We start from the raw sequence: 20,061 nt of genomic DNA, 5'->3' as shown, positions 1-20,061 counted from the left end.
TAATGGTAGTTCTTTCACACTTGTTGATGCACTTTATGTATCTGGGATCAAAAAGAATATCTTGTCTATATCTGCACTTGCTAGACTTGGACTTGTAATCAAATTTGTGGATGACAGATGTACAACTCATTGTCTCAGTTTTGGTGATGAAATTGTTGCATCTTGCCTTTTGTGCCGTGGCCTGTATAAGCTCACTTTGTATGACAAGTGTGGACAAAACTTTGTAAATGCTGTTGCAGATTCAAGGGCTATTTCAGATGAAAAACTTTGGCATGCACATTTTGGTCATCTGAATGCTATCAGTTTGCTGCGTTTGCAAAAATCTGATATGGTTGCTTCTTTCCCGCCTCTTGAAGAACCTGTCAAACATGTTTGTGAAGGCTATATTTTGGGTAAGATGCAACGTTCTAAGTTTCCAAAGGCTGGTTCATCAGTTCGGGCCACATGCAGGTTCCAGCTTGTGCATAGTGATGTTTGTGGGCCCATGCAAACTCTATCCTTGGGCAATTACCTGTACTTCATGATTTTCATTGATGATTACTCCAGGCATGCATGGGTATTTCCGCTTAAAGCGAAGTCCGAAGTTTTTATGTGCTTCAAACAATTTCTGGCTATGGCTGAAAATGTCTCGAAATGTAGTATGGACACCCTCCGTTCCGATCGGGGGGGGAGTATATGTCTTAGGAATTCAATGCATTTCTGGCTAGACGTTGGATAAAACACCAATGTACAGTGCCTTATATGCCTCAGCAAAATGGTCTTGCTAAGAGGAAAAACAGGTCACTGCTGAAAATGGCACGATGTATGGTCAAAAGTCAAGCTTTGCCGCATTCTTTTTGGCTTGAGGCCATCATGTGTGCCACTTATGTACTTAATAGGTGTCCTATGAAAGCTTTGCAGTCTATTACTCCATATGAAGCATGGCATGATAGAAAGCCTTCTATTGAGCACATGCGTGTTTTTGGTTGTTTGGAATATGCTTTGGTGCCACAAACACAGCGCAGAAAATTGGATGATTAGGCTGTCAAATGTATTTTTGTTGGTTATAGTGCTGAAAGCAAAGGTTACAGGTTATATCATCTCCAAACAAAGAGTATTCTGGTTTCACGGGTTGTAGTGTTTGTGGAAGATTTTGTTCAGCCCTTTCTGTCATGTACTAGAGACAATAATATGTAAGCTCACATGACATTTATGACACTTTGTTGCCTCTTTTTAGTGGTGGAAATATGAATGTAAGTTCCAATGAGGCAAACGTACAGCCTATGGGGGTTTCTGAAAATGTTATAGATCAGCCTATTACTGATGCAGATGTACATGATGTACTTGATGAGGAAAGGGCTGAAAATGAGCAGGCTAGAGGCATCCCAAAATGGTTGGTGCACACTTTGCTTGACAGTAAATTTGATGCACCTTTGTCTAGTCGTACTCGTTCAGGATCTCGCCATGCATCTTATGCATCAAATTGTTATGCTTTTGCTGTGTCTAGCTTACATGATGTTGAGGATCCTCTGTCTTTTGATGAAGCACATAATTCAAAAAATTGGATGGCTTCCATGCAATCAGAATATGATGCACTTATAGAAAATGACACATGGACTTTATGTGATTTGCCTCCTGGCAAAAAGGCCATTGGTACGAAGTGGGTTTACAAGTTGAAACGCAAGCCGGATGGTGAGATCAATCGCCCATAAGGCTCAACTTGTTGCAAAGGATTATGCACATCAAAAAGGCATTGATTATGAAGAAAAATTTTTCTCCCACTTGTCGTATAACTACTGTGCGTTTTCTATGTGCATTGGCAGCTCATTTTGGTTGGGATGTACATCAATCAAACATTGTACTGCTTTCTTGAATGGTGACATATTTGAGGAAGTTTATGTAATGCAGCCTCGCGGTTTTGTCATAAAGGGACAAGAGGACAAAGTGTGCACATGTAAGAAGGCTTTGTATGAGTTGAAGCAATCTCCTCCTGCTTGGTATGAGAAAGCTGACACTCATTTGGTTAAACGAGGCTTTCGCTAAGTTGCATCGTACGTTATACGGTGTACGTATAATATGCCTTAAACCGGCGTACTATACAACACCCATTTTTATTCAACCGTATTATACGGTGCCACATCAGCAAAAACACCGTATCGTATAATTTCTCAGCAATTCGATCGAAATATTATTACAATCGAAATATTAGTTCGATCGAAATCATACTTTGATCGAAATATTAATTAGATCGAAATAAATTTGTTTATATACGCTGAAACGGACTAGTTTTCTCATTCCATTGATCTCTCTTCCCTCATCTCACCTATAGGTGAGCCTTACAACATGAAGAAAATATAAAAATGTTAGTTTAAATATGCATATTTTTTCTAGTGAAAATTTAGAGCTTGTATATATTTATTTTTATAGGCTTTGGAGTTTTGAGTTACCTGCTCTGTGTGAAGTATATCTTACACTGAAAGGTAAGTTAAGTAACATAGTTAATGATTACTTGCTTTGTGTAGAGGAAACTCACACTTGGAGGTGATTCAAGGTAGTTAAAGTTAGCGGCGGTTATTTGCTTTGTTTTGAACTATGTTCACACTTAGATGTAACTTTAGTTAAATAGTTAAAATTAAGAGTTACTTGTTGTGTGTTGAACTATGTTCACACCTGGAAGTAACTTACGTTAGATTTATCTAATCATTGATTGTCATGTGTAAAGTAATACTTGTTGAGCTTATATGTGAAGCTACTCAATATATGGCTTCTCTACATATGGCACCCACTTACATTTAATAGCTGTACGACCAGGAGGTAATTCAATTAGTATCCATGTACCTTTAGAGATAAGAGAATCGTACTCTGCTTCCATAGCCTCTTGCCATTGATCCTTTTGTGGTGAAGAGATAGCTTCATCATAAGAAATGGGATCTTCGGAAGTAGAAAAAGCATTATCAGTAATATCGTCATCATAAACATGACATGAGCCATGTTCAAAATCAATAGGCAGATCAATAAAAATATCAATATCATCATTGGCAACATTTGGAATGGATGGTTGTGAGGAGGAAAGTTGCTCTATAGGAAGAGTTTCATCTTCTGAAAGAAATGGAAAAGCCTGAAGCAATGATTTAGTATCATCAGAATCATCCATGGACCATGAGCCTCCCATAAGCTGTTCGTTAAAAGTAGCATCACGATTCACAATTACTTTCTTGGAGGAAGGGTCATAGAATTTGTAGCCTTTGGAAGTGTCAAAATATCCAATAAAAAAACTTTAAGACCAGGAGCATCAAGCTTTGTTCGTGTTTCTTTGGGAACATGAATATAAGCAATATATCCAAAGGTTCGAAAATGAGATACAGAAGGAATGTCACCTGTCCATGCTGCTGTGATGGGTATCTTACCAGAGGGTGCAGTAGTAGGAAGATGATTCTGAATAAATATTGCTGTCAAAGTAGCTTCAGCCCAAAAAAAACGAGATAAGCCAGAATGAATCAACATACATCTTACAGCATTGATTATAGTGCGATTCTTTCGTTCAGCAACACCGTTCTATTGAGGCGAATATGGAATAGTGTGTTCATGATGAATTCCACTGTCAGCACAGTAACTCACAAACTCTCGAGAAACATATTCGCCTCCATTGTCACTACGAAGCTTCTTAAGGCGACGACCAATTTGAAGTTCCGCAGCCTTGTGGAATTGTTTAAAACAAATAAGGCTTCAGATTTTTGTCTAAGTAGAAATACAGTCGTATACCTTGAGAAATCATCAATGAAAGTAATGAAGTAGCGATATTGTGATCTCGAAGAAGGTAGAGGTCCACATATATCAGTATGAACAAGATCCAAGATGTCATGAGAATGAGTTGTATTTGAAAGAGGAAAGGGTTTACGATTGTGTTTCCCAAGAGCACAAAATTCACAAATTCCCATATGGGGATGGGCTTTAAGATCCATGCTATGAACAAGATCACGACGTTGAAGATCAAGGAGTTTTGAGAAATCAGCATGAACAAAACGGTGATGCCATACTTTGCAATCATGATCACCTGGAGCAGTGACAATATTTGCTACAACATCATTGAAAGAGAGTTCAAACAAATTACCGTTTCGAGGAGCAGTGGCTATAGTCTGTCCATCTTTCTCAATTCGGCATTTGGTATAATCAAATCCAACAAACAGACCAAGATCAACAAGTCTAGCAACTGAAAGAAGATTACGTTGAAGATCTGGTACATGTAATACTCCTCGCAAAATTCGAGTGGAAGAAGATAAGGTACCAAGATATAAGTCTCCAATACCCTTTACTTGACAAGTAGTATCATCAGCAAGATAAACAACACGTTGAACTGGCAGTGGATGATAGTTATGGAGCCACTTAGACTGATATGTCATATTTCCTGTAGCACCAGAATCGACAATAAAAAGTGATCCATCACGTACATGAAGTATTCTGTCTGGAGCAACTGAACATAGGACGCAGCTTGTTTCTGGTACAATGTTGTTTCGATGTTCAGTAGCATATGCTCTATTCCGATCTGTGTCGAATCGACGCTTATAGCACATATTAGTGGGATGATCAGATCGTCCACAATATTCACAAGAAGAAGAAGAAGAGTCTCTAGATAAACGTGGTTGTTTTGTGGTAATATTGTGTTCTTCATCATATTGACGTGCCCAACAATCATCTTCAGTATGGCCATTTCTGTTGCAGTAAGAACATTGCTTATTAGGAAATTTGAGACGAGAGAAAATATTACCACGACGGCCACCTCTGCGGTTTCCTCGTTGAAATGGACGCCTTCGAGCATAAAAAGCACGTTCCATCTGTTGTGACTCAGTCTCCTCTTGCTAAATCATAGCTGTATCGTGACCAGCATTTCGACGTTCTTGACGTTGAGAGTATTCAATTAAAGACATGCAAGCTTGGTCGAAATCAAGACCATCTTTATTAGAGAGAATAGTAACAATGTTATCATAAGAAGAGTCCTTCACCGTATCAAGGAGAAGTGTAATCAGTTGCTTTTGTGGAACAGGATCACCGACAGCAGCAAGTTGATTAATAATAGATTTGAAAGACTCAATATGTCCCGTCATGGCAGTACCAACTTCATATTGTAACTTGTTAAGCAACCCTCTCAAGTAAAGTATTTCTGTAATAGATTTCTTCTGAAAGTTTGCAATAAGGTACTTCCATACGTCATGGGAAGTAGGCAGTTCATACATATCAAGCAAAAGGGAATCAGTAAGAGCAGAAAGAATATACCGACGAGCTGCTTTATCACGTCGTTGCCAATCCGTATAGGCAACATTCCAATCTTCAAATATAGGTCCTTCAGTGATAAGCACGTTATCATTATCCGTATCAATAGGCTGAGGCGGACAAACACGATTTCCAAGAACAACATCCGAGAGTTCATCGCCTTCAAGAATTAACAACATCTTTGCTTTCCAGCCTGGAAATCCTTGACCTTGGAAAGGAGGAACAGAACGTTGGCCAGAAGGAAAGCCGTTGACGAGAATATTCATAGCCATATCTTGTTGCGAGAAGACGTATAAGATAAGATCGCAGAATCTGCACACCATATATGGTGAAGGCCGCAATTGAGAATGAGAGAGATATGAGTACTGCGTTCTGTCAACGATAAACGTAAGAAGGATGTTCAAGGAACGTCCAAAGATGTGAGAGACGTCACCCAAAAAAGACAGGGTAAAGGAGACGTTAATAATAAACGAGTCCTCAAAATAGAGTGGCGTGAGACGCAAGATTGACGGCCACAATATGAATAGCAAAAAGCTAAATCTTCTCGAAAAAGTTAACGCCAAAATAAGAAAAACGATCGCGGACGCTTCACGAAGAAGTAGGACGAAGAAAGCTGCGTCAAGCTCTATTGCAGTAAAAACAACATAACTTTTTGCTGCAAACTCGATTGACGCAAACCTAGAACTCAAATCGAAGAGCTCGAGGAGACGAACAAGTTTTGGATGAAAAGCGCCATTGCGCTATGCTCCATGGCGCTTTTCCCTTTTCTCCAAATTTTGAGCAGAAGAGCAAGAAAAATTGAGATGAAGTTCAGGGTGTCATTAACAAGAAAACGTAATCAACGATTAGATTGATTATAAATAAACGCCACATAAAACACTAATCATATTCTTCTTAACACAAAACAACCACAATTAACAAGAATCAACGCTCAAAAATAAAATTTGTAACAATTTTGAATCTTACATGCGAATCGCATACACATACTGTTGTCACCATGAATTGAATCTACGCGTGATTGTTACCGCTCTGATACCATGTTGAGATGTAGAGAGAAAGAGAGAGAGACGAGACAAGAGACACACCATATACGCTCCCAAAGACTGATTCATATTGAGGACAAGATACAAATATATAGGTGAGACCAAGTTCAACAGAGTGAGCCATATATAGCTCACTCTGGCTTAGTCGCGAGCTGCCAGTACACGCCTACTCACTTTCTCGGTTTTCAGTGAGTTTGGCGAGCATTCGCAGGTTGACAAATTTTTTATTTTGGCTCATTTCGGCCTCCGTTTCCACTACAGACACTACTTCACAGGCTATTTTGTCATTTTGTGCAGCATTTCTGTCAGTGCCGTTTCTGCATAATAGGTGCCTTATAGTCTTCTACGGTTTGTGCTATATAGCACATGTTGTTCCCGCTCTGTTCTCCTATTTTCGGGTAATTTTTACATCAGGTGCAACATTTACCATGGCTGACAACAACAACACATATGTGTTCAAGATGTTTGCTGTTGAGGACAGGTTGGATGGGGACAACTACCCTATGTGGGCTTATATGATGCAACATGTTCTTGTATCAAAGGCGTCTGGAACATTGTGCAAGGCATTGATGTACGTCCTGGTTCTGAGGAAGTAGACGATGTTGAGGATGTTGCAGGTCTTGCTGCTGCTAGAGTTGTTTTGCCTATGGCGGCAGAACAAGCTTGTTGGGATGTAAAGGATGCGCAAGCTCATGCATTGATGCATTGTCTATGAAACGCACCATTGTTCCTCACATCCGTTCACCAAAATCTGCAAAATAGGCTTGGGATATTCTAGCAGGTCTTTATGCAAGCCGCAATGAGGCTAAAATTGCTTTGTTGCGTAAGGAGCTGGAGTCGAAGATTATGCTTTTTGAAGATGATATGGACACTTTCCTTGCTAGTGTCAAGGATATCAATGAGCAACTTATTTCTGCTATTGAAGTGATTTCAGACAGTTCCCTTGTGCAGACTATTCTTGATGCCTTACCAGATTCCTACCAGACTTTTGCTAGTACTTGGAGACTGATGACCCAAGGAACTCCTGAAGTTGTCAAGTTTGATGCATTATGCACATTGCTGTTGCAAGAGTCACTTTATAGAAAAAATAGGACTAGGTAGTGTGCAGTTGAACAGGCTTTTATTGCTTCTCAAAGAAGGGTGGTAACAATATGCAACCACTTCTTATGGTTCTGCTGTGAGTGGCAAAAAATTATGTTCCTAATGCTTTTGCGGGCAGCAATTTGTCTAGAGATTCTAGTGATAAGGGAACAAAGAAGATGCGTTGCCATTATTGTAAAGCTAATGATCACTTGATCAAGTCGTGTCCAAAGATGTGAGAGACGTCACCCAAAAAAGACAGGGTAAAGGAGACGTTAATAATAAACGAGTCCTCAAAATAGAGTGGCGTGAGACGCAAGATTGACGGCCACAATACGAATAGCAAAAAGCTAAATCTTCTCGAAAAAGTTAACGCCAAAATAAGAAAAACGATCGCGGACGCTTCACGAAGAAGTAGGACGAAGAAAGCTGCGTCAAGCTCTATTGCAGTAAAAACAGCATAACTTTCTACTGCAAACTCCGATTGACGCAAACCTAGAACTCAAATCGAAGAGCTCGAGGAGACGAACAAGTTTTGGATGAAAAGTGCCATTGCCATTGCGCTACGCTCCATTGCGCTTTTCCCTTTTCTCCAAATTTTGAGCAGAACAGAAAGAAAAATTGAGATGAAGTTCAGGGTGTCATTAACAAGAAAACGTAATCAACGATTAGATTGATTATAAATAAACGCCACATAAAACACTAATCATATTCTTCTTAACACAAAACAACCACAGTAAACAAGAATCAACGCTCAAAAATAAAATTTGTAACAATTTTGAATCTTACATGCGAATCGCATACACATACTGTTGTCACCATGAATTGAATCTGCGCGTGATCGTTACCGCTCTGATACCATGTTGAGATGTAGAGAGAAAGAGAGAGAGACGAGACAAGAGACACACCATATACGCTCCCAAAGACTGATTCATATTGAGGACAAGATACAAATATATAGGTGAGACCAAGTTCAGTAGAGTGAGCCATATATAGCTCCAACAGGGTTGGCTAAGAGAAGATACAGCAAGCTAAGGATTTTCTCCAATACCATTTTGACATGCTTCGAGTTGCTTCGACAAAATATTAAGCAAGCTCAAGATCGCTATAAAAAGTACGCAGATGAGCATCGTCGTCTTGCTACTTTCGAAGAAGGAGACAAGGTTTTCCTCAAAGTTACGGAGCATTCAAAAAGTCTGAAGACGAGAAAAGTTACTAAACTTTCACCACGCTATTGTGGACCATTTACCATTCTCAAACGTATAGGTCAAGCGGCCTATAAGTTAGCTCTTCCAGAGTACTCACAAGTTCATCCTGTTTTTCATGTTAGTTGTTTACGAAAACAGCTAGGACGGAATGATAATGTCATTGACACAGGTGTGTTGGTTGACCTTATCACACTACCAGCATTCCTCATGAATCCAAAAATATTTTGGATTCTCATGAGCTTCGCACCAGACATATGTCAGACGGCAGGTTGTTGGTTTAAAATGGCTAGAAAGATCTTAAGAGGTTCTACATGGAGAATGTCTTTCGCACTTAAGAAACGTTGTCCTACATTTGTTTTCGAGGACGAAAACGATTCTCTAAGGGGGGGGGGTAATGTAAGAACATCGGTTGGGCAATCTTTCCTTGGTGTTCTTCTTAAGGAGACTACAGTTTCAAAGGTATCAGCCCAAGCATCTCTTTTGGTGAGAAAGAGTCGTCTCGTTGAGGTTGAAAAGCTTCTTAACTGTTGCTAGGATAGAAGCTGCTATATGCGCTTTTTTTTCACTACATGCCACACACACACACACACAGAACGTTTCTGGGCTCACTGCAAGTCCGACAGAGAGAATTGTGTGGAGGGAGAGGGAGAGAGAGAGAGAGAGAGCAGAGAGAGAGAGAGAGAGAGAGAGAGACAGAGAGAGAGAGAGAGAGAGAGAGAGAGATTTTCAATGGTAATTAGCTATGAATTTGCAGTTATGTGTGTGTGGACAAGCTGTTTTTAACAACCTCGTAGAGAGAGAGAAGAGAGAGAGAGAGAGAGAGAGAGAGAGAGAGAGAGAGAGAGAGAGAGAGAGAGAGAGAGAGAGAGAGAGCTCGTAATGAGTAAACGTTTTCAAAAGGTTAAATTGACCTATGATGAGACCTAACTAATTCAATACTTGTCTAAGCCAATGTCTCGGTTTAAAAATAAATAAAAATAAAATGAAGCACTAAACCAAAACACAAAAGGAAGCTATGAAGAAGAAGAAGAGGTTCAGAAGTTAGGGGAGAATCTGCGATCTGCGATCTTCGATGATTGCTTTTGTATATAGTCGTATTGGGTATCTCCCATATCGTGCAGGAGTACTCCTCATTCTCCAATCAAAACTCTATCGATGTTATCGTTGCCCTCGTAGAGAGGGAGAGAGAGAGAGAGAGAGAGAGAGAGAGAGGAGAGAGAGAGAGAGAGAGAGAGAGAGAGAGAGAGAGAGGAGGGGGGGGGGGGGGGGAGGGGGGAGGGGGGGGGAGATCTGCAGAGCAGACAAGAAGCTTTGCTCCATTTTGAGCAGGTGCAAAAGGGGTATATATATACATATATATATATATATATATATATAATATATATATATATATATTTATATATATATAATATATATATATATATATATATATGTTGGAGATATATATGGCTTACTCTACTCAACTTGGTCTCACCTATATATTTGTATCTTGTCCTCAATATGAATTAGTCTTTGGGAACATATATGGTGTGTCTCTTGTCTCGTCTCTCTCTCTTTCTCTCTACATCTCAAAATGGTATCAGAGCGGTAACGATCATGCGCGATTCAATTCATGGTGACAAAATAGTATGTGTATGCGATTCGCATGTAAGATTCAAACTTGCTATAAATTTTTATTTTAGAGTGTTGATTCTTGTTAATTGTGGTTGTTTTGTGTTAAGAAGAATATGATTATTTGTGTAGTGTTTATTGCCATCAATCTAATCGTTGATTACGTTTTCTTGTTGATGACACCCTAAACTTCATATAAATTTGGAGAAACGGAAAAAGCGCAATAGAACTTTTTATCCAAAACTTGTTCGTCTCCTCGAGCTATTCGATTTGAGTTCTGGGTTTGCGTCAATCGGAGTTTGCAGCAGAAAGTTATGCTGTTTTTTATTGCAATTGAGCTTAACGCAACTTTCTTCTCGTGAAGCGTCTGCGATCGTTTTTCTAATTTTGGCGTGAATTTTTTTGAGAAAATTTAGCTTTTTGCTATTCATATTGTGGCCGTCAATCTTGTGTCTCACGTCACTCTATTTTGAGGAATCTTTTATTATTAACGTCTCCTTTACCCTGCCTTTTTTGGGTGACATCTCTCACATCTTTGGACGTTCCTTGAGCATCCTTCTTGCGTTTATTGTTGAAAGAACGCATTCCTTATAATTCTCTCATCATTCTCAATTGCGGCCTTCACCATATATGGTGTGCACATTCTGCGATCTTATCTTATACGTTGTTGGGAAACAAGCAAACTAAAAACACCTCTATAACGATGTCACCCAAGAGCGTTGAAAGAGAACTAAAAGACACCAAAAGCTTTGAAAAATCCCTTTGAAACACCACAAGTCCATTAGGAGTAGACCCTTGGGAATTTACTAAGCCGTCGCCCCCCCCAAGAGACTATGTCACATAGGAGAAAAACCCTGCCAAAGCATGGATTTACAGCACACGCCGACCAATGCATATGAAGACAAGAGCCTCTCCTTACACAATCAAACATCACAAACCCACAACTTCAACATCAATTCCACAATTCATAGATACATGCCCTCCGAATCTGTCTATACACAATTTGCCACTAGGTTGCCATAGCCATAACCCTGCGGAGAACTAGTCGTAACCTGATGAGCACAACTCCAATTGGGGCACTTTAAAGCTTAAGAGAAAGCTTGAAAAATGACTGGAGATAAAGATGAAGATTACTAAAATTGATTCCATACGCCCCCATGAGCAAAATTGACGCGAACAGAGAGCTGTCCAGCACGACTACACGTAGAGAAGGCTAGTCGGGGCAAAAAAACTGCATCCAAGAGCACCAAGGAGATAGAACGAGCTAAAACCTGAAAATTTATGATCTTTTGCTGAACTTTTTTTAGTTTGTACATGAGTTTAAGTTATATACAAGGCTCACTTCAAAAAACTCAATCACGGGCACTTACAGTAGCCCGACAGCTGTCACTAGACTAGCGACTTGCAGTGCATGTCATGTGCTTGCTAAACCAAGTTAAAAATCTCACAAAAATAGACCCCATACACCTTTTTGATACCAGGCGTCATGTCCATATGTAAAAATGTACAAAAAGTAGGGTGTCAGAAATGCGCCAAACAACGTCTTCTCGTAGCAAGATATGGCTATTACTATTCTCGTCAAACGGCTTCCTTCTGGACAGCGTTCTGTTCCTCCTTTCTAAGGCCGAGGATTTCCAGGCTGGAAAGCAAAGATGTTGTTAATTCTTGAAGGCGATAAACTCTCTGATGTTGTTCTTGGAAATCGTGTTTGTCCGCCTCAGTGTGTTGATAGGGATAATGATAACATGCTTATCACTGAAGGACCTATATTTGAAGATTGGAATGTTGCCTATATGGATTGGCAATGACGTGATAAAGCAGCTTGTCGGTATATTCTTTCTGCTCTTACTGATTCCCTTTTTCTTGATATGTATGAACCGCCTACTTCCCACGACATATGGAAGTACCTTACTGCAAACTTTCAAAAGAAATCTGTTATAGAAAAACTTGATTTGAGAGGTTGCTTAACAAGTTACAATATGAAGTTGGTACTTCCATGATGGTACATATTGAATCTTTCAAATATATTATTAATCAACTTGCTGTTGCCGGTGATCCAGTTCCACAAAAGAGATTGATTACACTTCTACCAAGCCTGCATGTCTTTAATTGAATACTCTCCACGTCAAGAATGTCGTAATACTGGTCACGATACAGCTAAGATTTCACAAGAGAAGACTGAGTCAAAATAGATGGAACATGCTTTTTATGCTCGAAGGCGTCCATTTCAACGAGGAAACTGTAGAGGTGGCCGTCGCGGTAATATTTTCTCTTGTCTGAAATTTTCTAATAAGCAATTTTCTTACTGCAACAGAAATGGCCATACTGAAGATGATTTTTGGGCATGTCAATATGATGAAGAACACAATATTACCACGAAACAACCACGTTTATCTAGAGACTCTTCTTCCTCTTCTTATGAATGTTATGCACGATCTGATCATCCCACTCATATGTGCTATAAGCGTCGATTCGACACAGATCGTAATAGAGCATATTTCATATCCCACCAATTTTCCAACCTATTTAGTAGGTTGTATTATGGGGGTTTGGTTTCAAGGTACTTCACTTGTCTAAGGTGGGTTCCATTGAACCATGGAGAGAAACTATGTCTACCACTTGTCCGAAATATGCTCCTTTAAAACATAAAAACAAGGTCCACCACTTGTCCAAGCTAAAGTTTCTCTCCATTGAAGCATGGAGAGAAACAAGGTCTACCACCTGTCCAAAATATGCTCCATTGAAACATAAAAGCAAGGTCCACCACTTGTCCAAGCTAATATAACAAATGGTGTGTTGGTTACAAGGTGTACCACACTTGACTAAACTAGTCTTCATGCAAGGTCTACCACATGTCCAAGCTATATGAGCTTGTTTTGAAGGTCTACCACACCTCTTGAAATTAGGATCCATGTAAGGTCCACCTTTTGTCAAGCTATGCATTTAATGAGTACTAAAAACTAAGTAAATTGCAGTACTTAAATACCTTTCCAAGCTCATTAAGATTTGGTCTCTAAGGCCGGCCAACACCACATGTCTAATCTATGCTCTAATTGATTACTTATGCTAGTTCTCAAAGTCCAAACATAAGCTCCCTTCTAGCAAGGTTAGTTTAAATTTAGGCTCGAGCACCTGTCTAAGCTAGGTTCAATTTATGAAGCATCACCATTTAACCATGCTACGATCTAATATATCATATCAAGGGGGTATTGATAAAAGGTCCAAAACTTATTGAGTTCAAGCTCTTAAGTAATTAAGTCTTTGTGAGTATTAAATGTTATAGTTTTAGTCTACAGATCCACCATTCAAAAACTCAAGTAATTTACTATTTACATTCAAACCTTGAATGCTTGAGATACAAAATACAAACTCAATCAATACTATATAAAGCAAAATCTAACATTAAGAGTATCAAATCAGTAACAAGAAACACTAACATGCACAAGAAACTCAAAACATATGTGTCTCCATTTCCAAAAAGTCCTCCATTGACAGAGGATGGTGTTGTTGTTGTTCTTCTCTTTGTGGAGAGCACTCCTTTGTAACAGGCACAATGTCGCCTGATTGCGAAGTGGATTGTTGAAGTCCAGCCCATTTTTCTATATCTTCATGAGACTTAACAAAGTCTAGCAGCATGGTCTCCACGCTTTTTGCCTCCTCCACACTATCAATTAAGCAGATAACTTCTTTTTTCTGTTGTATTCCTTCTTGTGCAACCAAGGAGCCATCACCAAAAACATCAACAAGCTTGCGGTCTTCAAAACAATATGTACGAATGTAGTGCTTGACCAAAGCTCTTTTTTTGGCCTCCAAATATTGCAAATCTGACATATCATTATCTGCTACTTGAAGAAGAGAACAATCAATTGGCATGGGGTGTTCCTCTAATCTTCTTCTCAGGTCTTCAAATGCATTGCAATTTTGAAGGCACATTGCAATTTTGTGAAGTTAGTGAAATCCACAAATGCAAGAAAGACAAATCCAGGATCTATTGACCCTCCAGCAATAGCCAAGATCCCATCCAAAGCATTGTTAAATGTCTCCTCACTCCACTTCAAATTGCCTCCAACGTTTTTTGTCATATCTAAAACACATAAGCCAATAGGCACTTTATTATTGAAGTGGCGCATCAGGTAGAGATTGCCTTCCATTTGTAGGCTCACCACATAGATTGACCATGGCAAATCTCTAGGCTCAGTTTTCTCCTTTTGAAGGTGAATTTGCCCATTGCATGTATTTTATTGCTCCATCTGGAAAAGCCATTTTCTTTGTTCCACGCGTCAAACTAGATCTGATCCATTCCTCGCATAGCATTAAAATTGTTTTATAAACAACATCATTGATGTTATACATTTTGACCACCTCCTCCCAGTCTTTACATGGTGAAGACTCATTCAAATTGTTGAAGCCTTCAAGAAGTGCATCTTGAATCAATTTGTCTTGCTTCAACTGCTTGATTCAATCATACATGTCAGTTGCATCACCATCCTTTGCACTCTTTGACAGTAAAATCTTCTCATCTCTAATCTCTTCTTGAATAGTCTTTACCTCTGATTCCTCAAGGCCACAAAGGTATCTAAATACAGTTGTTGGGGGTTTCTTATTCTCCTCTTCTAGATTTTCAATGATTTCTATCCAGCAATCATAAACTAAATCAGAGTACGTGACCATGTGTGCCTGTTTAGCAATCCAACTTGCTGCTGCACTCATTTTGCCAATCGAAGAAAGCCTAAAAAGAAAATAGAGAAATAATTAAACTATTGAGCAAGATTTGTTAATTAAACACTATCAAAAAGACAAAGAAAATAACTTACATCCCATCCGGCACGAGATGCATGTCCTCTGCAATTCCACTTGGCTGTAAGGTCTCAATATTTGGCTGTAAAGTTGCGGCTTGACATACAATGCCTGAGCCTCCTCATTTGCAATGGCAGATATAGCAGTTGCAACAAATGGAGGATCCATTCACAACAATGCGAGCCTTTCTAAATTTATACACGCTAATCAGTCTTTCAAAGATCTCTTTGTTGTTTTGTTTCATTGTGAAGCAAAACTTTTGCAGCATAGATTGAATGCTGCCCATCAAGAATCCAATAATGATAATTCTTTAATTTTTTTGCTCCTCAACCTCTTCTACTGCCAAAGGAGTCCCCTTATTTGATTTTCATTTGGAACAGGCATCAAATATGCACATGCTGGAGGCTTGGTCGTACTCCGTGAAAATCCAAATAACACACTTTCAGGTGCTTTTTATCCATAATACGTGCATTATAGTGATCAGGAGCAAGCCAACAATTTTGAATAGGGATATCAAATTCCCTATATTGGAAAGGAAATAATTTATGTACTTATTCATTCCACCTGTATCTTTTTCTTGTCCTTTCATGGCCTCAGCTTCTAAAACATTTGGATCCACAATTCTCATCTTTGACATTGAACCCTCTGTTGATGAGGATGCCCAAAGATGCCTTGTCTACATCCAAAATGGAACTAGTTCGCTTAGCTTCTACTTCTGCACTTTTGCTTGCTTCTTTGTGGATGGTGGTCGTGAAGCTTTCACATTTTTTCGTTGTAGTGTGGCAATGATGGAGCTTTGAAGTTGATCTGCTGTGATATTTGGATTTGATTCTGCAAACTTCCATCCTCGAGAAAAACATTGTCTCTTCTTTGTTTCTAGACATGCGCTCCAATGCATATGCTCCTGGAGATAGTTGAAATTCTAGATTCATTGGAACTAGAATGTCAATGCATTCCACCTCTGGATGACTATCAACTACAGAGACAGATGCTTCCACAACTTGTCCAACATCTTCAAACAAGCTGTCATTCTCCTTTTTGGCAATAAATAGATGCACCTTATGAAATTGTGCACCCTCTATACCATGTATGTCCAATACCATTTCCTAAGATCATTGCAAGTATAGTCAACTGAGGACAGCAAACCCTTGCAAACTTTTTTTGGAGCCATCTTTCCTGAAACAAAAAAAACCAAATGATTATTTTAACATAACGTTTTTGTAATGGATTAAGTTTGTGTGAATACAAATTCCACCACTTGTTCAAGCTAGATTAAGGCAGTATACATAGTGATCATTTAAGCTAGTAAGCTAAGGGAAGGGAGAAGTAAGGTCCACCACTTGTCCAAGCTCAGCTCTAGACAACATGAGAGATTCGAGGTCTACTAATTGTCTAATATAGGCTAAACTATATTGAACATAGAGAGAAGCAAAGGTTCCACCACTTGTCCAATCTAGGGTCCATTGAAACATGGAGAGAAGGATGCTCCCACATTTGTCCAAAATAGGCTCCATTGAAAACATGAAGAGAAGCAAGATGCACCATGTCTTTGAGATGCTAGGCTCATTGAAATACCTTAAACCCATGATATTTTGTATATGTGGGGTTTAAATTCAAGGTCCACCACTTGTCCAACCTATTATCCCTAGTAGCATGAGTGGTTTGGTCTCAAGATTCACCACTTTTCCACTCTATGTCATTATATTAAAAAGATCTGGGGTGTTAAGGTCCACCACTTGTCCAACCTATAAGGCAATATCTTAAATGGTATTATTTACCACCACTTGGAATGCACATGATGGGTTTTACATAGGGGTATATGGTTCCAAGGTCCACCACTTGTCCAAGCTAACTCTATTGAAACATAGAGAGAATCAAAGGTCCACCACTTGTCCAAGCTAGGCTCCATTGAAACATGGAAGTATAGAGATGGCTGCTACACATTTGTCCTGATAGGCTCCATTGAAACATGACGAGAAGCAAGCTGCTACCATGTCTCCAAAATGCTAGGCTCCATTGAAAATATCTTAAACCCATGATTTTTCGTCAAGGGGGTTTTAATTCAAGGTCCAACCACTTTGTCCAACCTATTAATCACGTGATAGCTATGAGTGGTTTGATATCAAGATCACCATTTTCCACTCTATGTCATTATTTAAGAAGATCTGGGGGTTAAGGTCCACCACTTGTCCAACCTATAAGGATATATCTTAAGAAAGCGTATTTTTCTCACCCACTTGGAATGACCATGATAGGTTTTACATGGGGGTTTGGTTCCAAGTTCCACCACTTGTCCAAGCTAAACTCTATTGAAACATAGAGAGAAGCAAAAGTCCACCACTGTCTAAGCTAGGGTCCATTGAAACATGGAGAGAGGATGCTCCACCATTTTTCCAAGATAGGCTCCATTGAAACATGAAGAGAAGCAAGCTGCAACATGTCTCCAAGATCTAAGATCCATTGGAAATACCTTAAACCCACGATATTTTGTACATGAGGGAGTTTACATTCAAGGTCCACCACTTGTCCAAACTATTATCACTAGTAGCATGAGTGGTTTGGTCTCAAGATTCACACTTTTCCACTCTATGTCATTCGCTAAAAAGATCTGGGTGTTAAGGTCGACCACTTGTCCAACCTTTAAGGGTATATCTTAAAGGGTATTCTTTCTCACCACTTGAAATGTCCATGATATGTTTTTACATTGGGGGTTTGGCTCCAAGGTTCCACCCCTTGTCCAAGCTAACTCTATTGAAACATAGAGAGGAACAAAGGTCCCCCACTTGTCCAAGCTAGGCTCCATTGAAAACATGGAAGAGAAGGATCTCTACCATTTGTCGAAGCTAACTCTATTGAAACATGGGGGGTTTACATTCAAGGTCCACCACTTGTCCAACCTTTTAACTCTAGTTAGCATGAGTGGTTTGTCTCAAGATTCACCACTTTTTCACTCAATGTCATTATATAAGAATATTTGGGTGTTCAGGTCCACCACTTGTCCAACCTATAAGACTATAATCTTAAGGGTTATTCTTTCTCACCACTTGGAGTGACCGGCATAGGTTTTACATGGGGTTTTTTTTCAAGGTCCACCACTTGTTCCAAGCTAACTCTATTGAAACATAGAGAGAATCAAAGGTCCACCACTTGTCCAAGCTAGGGTCCATTGAAACATGGAGAGAAGGATGCTCCACCATTTGTCCAAGATACGCTCCATTGAAACATGAAGAGAAGCAAGCTACACCATGTCTCCAAGATGCTAGGCTCCATTGAAATACCTCAAACCCATGATATTTTGAACATGGGGGTTTACATTCAAGGTCCACCACTTGTCCAACCTATTATCTCTAGTAGCATGAGTGGTTTGGTCTCAAGATTCACCATTTTTCCACTCTATGTCATTCTATTAAGAATATCTGGGTGCTAAGGTCCACCACTTGTCCAACCTATAAGGCTATATCTTAAACTTTATTCTTTCTCACCACTTGGAGTTACCAAGATAGGTTTTACATGGGAGTTTGGTTCCAAGGCCCACCACTTGTCCAAGCTAACTCTATTGAAACATAGAGAGAAGCAAAGGTCCACCACTTGTCCAAGCTAGGCTCCATTGAAACATGGAGAGAAGGATGCTCCACCATTTGTCCAAGATAGGCTCCATTGAAACATGAAGGGAAGCAATCTGCACCATGTCTCCAAGATGCTAGGCTCCATTGAAATACCTTAAACCCATGATATTTCGTACATGGGGGGTTTACATTTAAGGTCCACCACTTGTCCAACCTATTATTCTTAGTAGCATGAGTGGTTTGGTCTCAAGATTTACCACTTTTCCACTCTATGTCGTTATATTATGAAGATCTAGGTTTTAAGGTCGACCACTTGTCCAACCTATAAGGCTAGATCTTAAAGGGTATTATTTTTCACCACTTGGAATGACCATGATATGTTTTACATGGGGGTTTGGTTTCAAGGTCCACCACTTGTCCAAGCTAACTCTATGGAAACATAGAGAGAAGCAAAGGTCCACCACTTGTCGAAGCTAAGCTCCACTGAGACATTTAGAGAAGGATGATCCCCCATTGGTGGAAGATACGCTTCATTGAAACATGAAAAGAAGCAAGTTGCACCATGTCTCCAAGATTCTAGGATCCATTGAAATACCTTAAACCCACGATATTGTTTACATGTGGGGTTTAACATCAAGGCCAGTCACTTTTCCAAGCTATTATCCCTAGTAGCATGAGTGGTTTGGTCTCAAGATTCACCACTTTTCCACTCTATGTCATTATATAAAGAAGATCTAGGTGTTAAGGTCGACCACTTGTCCAACCTATAAGGGTATATCTTAAAGGGTATTCTTTCTCACCACTTGAAATGTCCATGATATGTTTTACATAGGGGTTTGGTTCCAAGGTCCACCCCTTATCCAAGCTAACTTTATTCTTCTCATAGAGAGAAGCAAAAGGTCCACCACTTGTCCAAGCTAGGCTCCATTGAAACATGAGAGAAGGATGCTCCACCATTTGTCGAAGCTAACTCTATTGAAACATGGAAGGTTTACATTCAAGGTCCACCAGTTGTCCAACCTATTAACGCTAGTAGCATGAGGGGTTTGGTCTCAAGATTCACCACTTTTTCACTCTGTGTCATTATATTAAGAATATTTGGGTATTAAGGTCCACCACTTGTCCAACCTATAAGACTATATCTTAATGGTTATTCTTTCTGACCACTTGGAGTGACCATGAAAGGTTTTACATGGGGGTTTGGTTCCAAGGTCCACCACTTGTCCAAGCTAACTCTATTGAAACATAGAGAGAAGCAAAGGTCCACCACTTGTCTAAGCTAGGGTCTATTGAAACATGGAGAGAAGGATGCTCACCATTTGTCCAAGATAGACTCCATTGAAACATGAAGAGAAGCAAGCTGCACCATATCTCCAAGATGCTAGCCTCCATCGAAATACCTTAAACCCACGTTATTTTGTACATGGGGAGTTTACATTCAAGATCAACAATTGTCCAACCTATTATCGCTAGTAGCATGAGTGGTTTGCTCTCAAGATTCACCACTTT

The sequence above is a fragment of the Adiantum capillus-veneris genome, chromosome 6 (genome assembly GCF_014529385.1).
Source record: "Adiantum capillus-veneris isolate H3 chromosome 6, ASM1452938v2, whole genome shotgun sequence".
Taxonomy (NCBI): Eukaryota; Viridiplantae; Streptophyta; class Polypodiopsida; order Polypodiales; family Pteridaceae; genus Adiantum; species Adiantum capillus-veneris.
The sequence above is the reverse complement of the archived record's forward strand: the minus strand, read 5'-3'. Positions refer to the sequence as shown.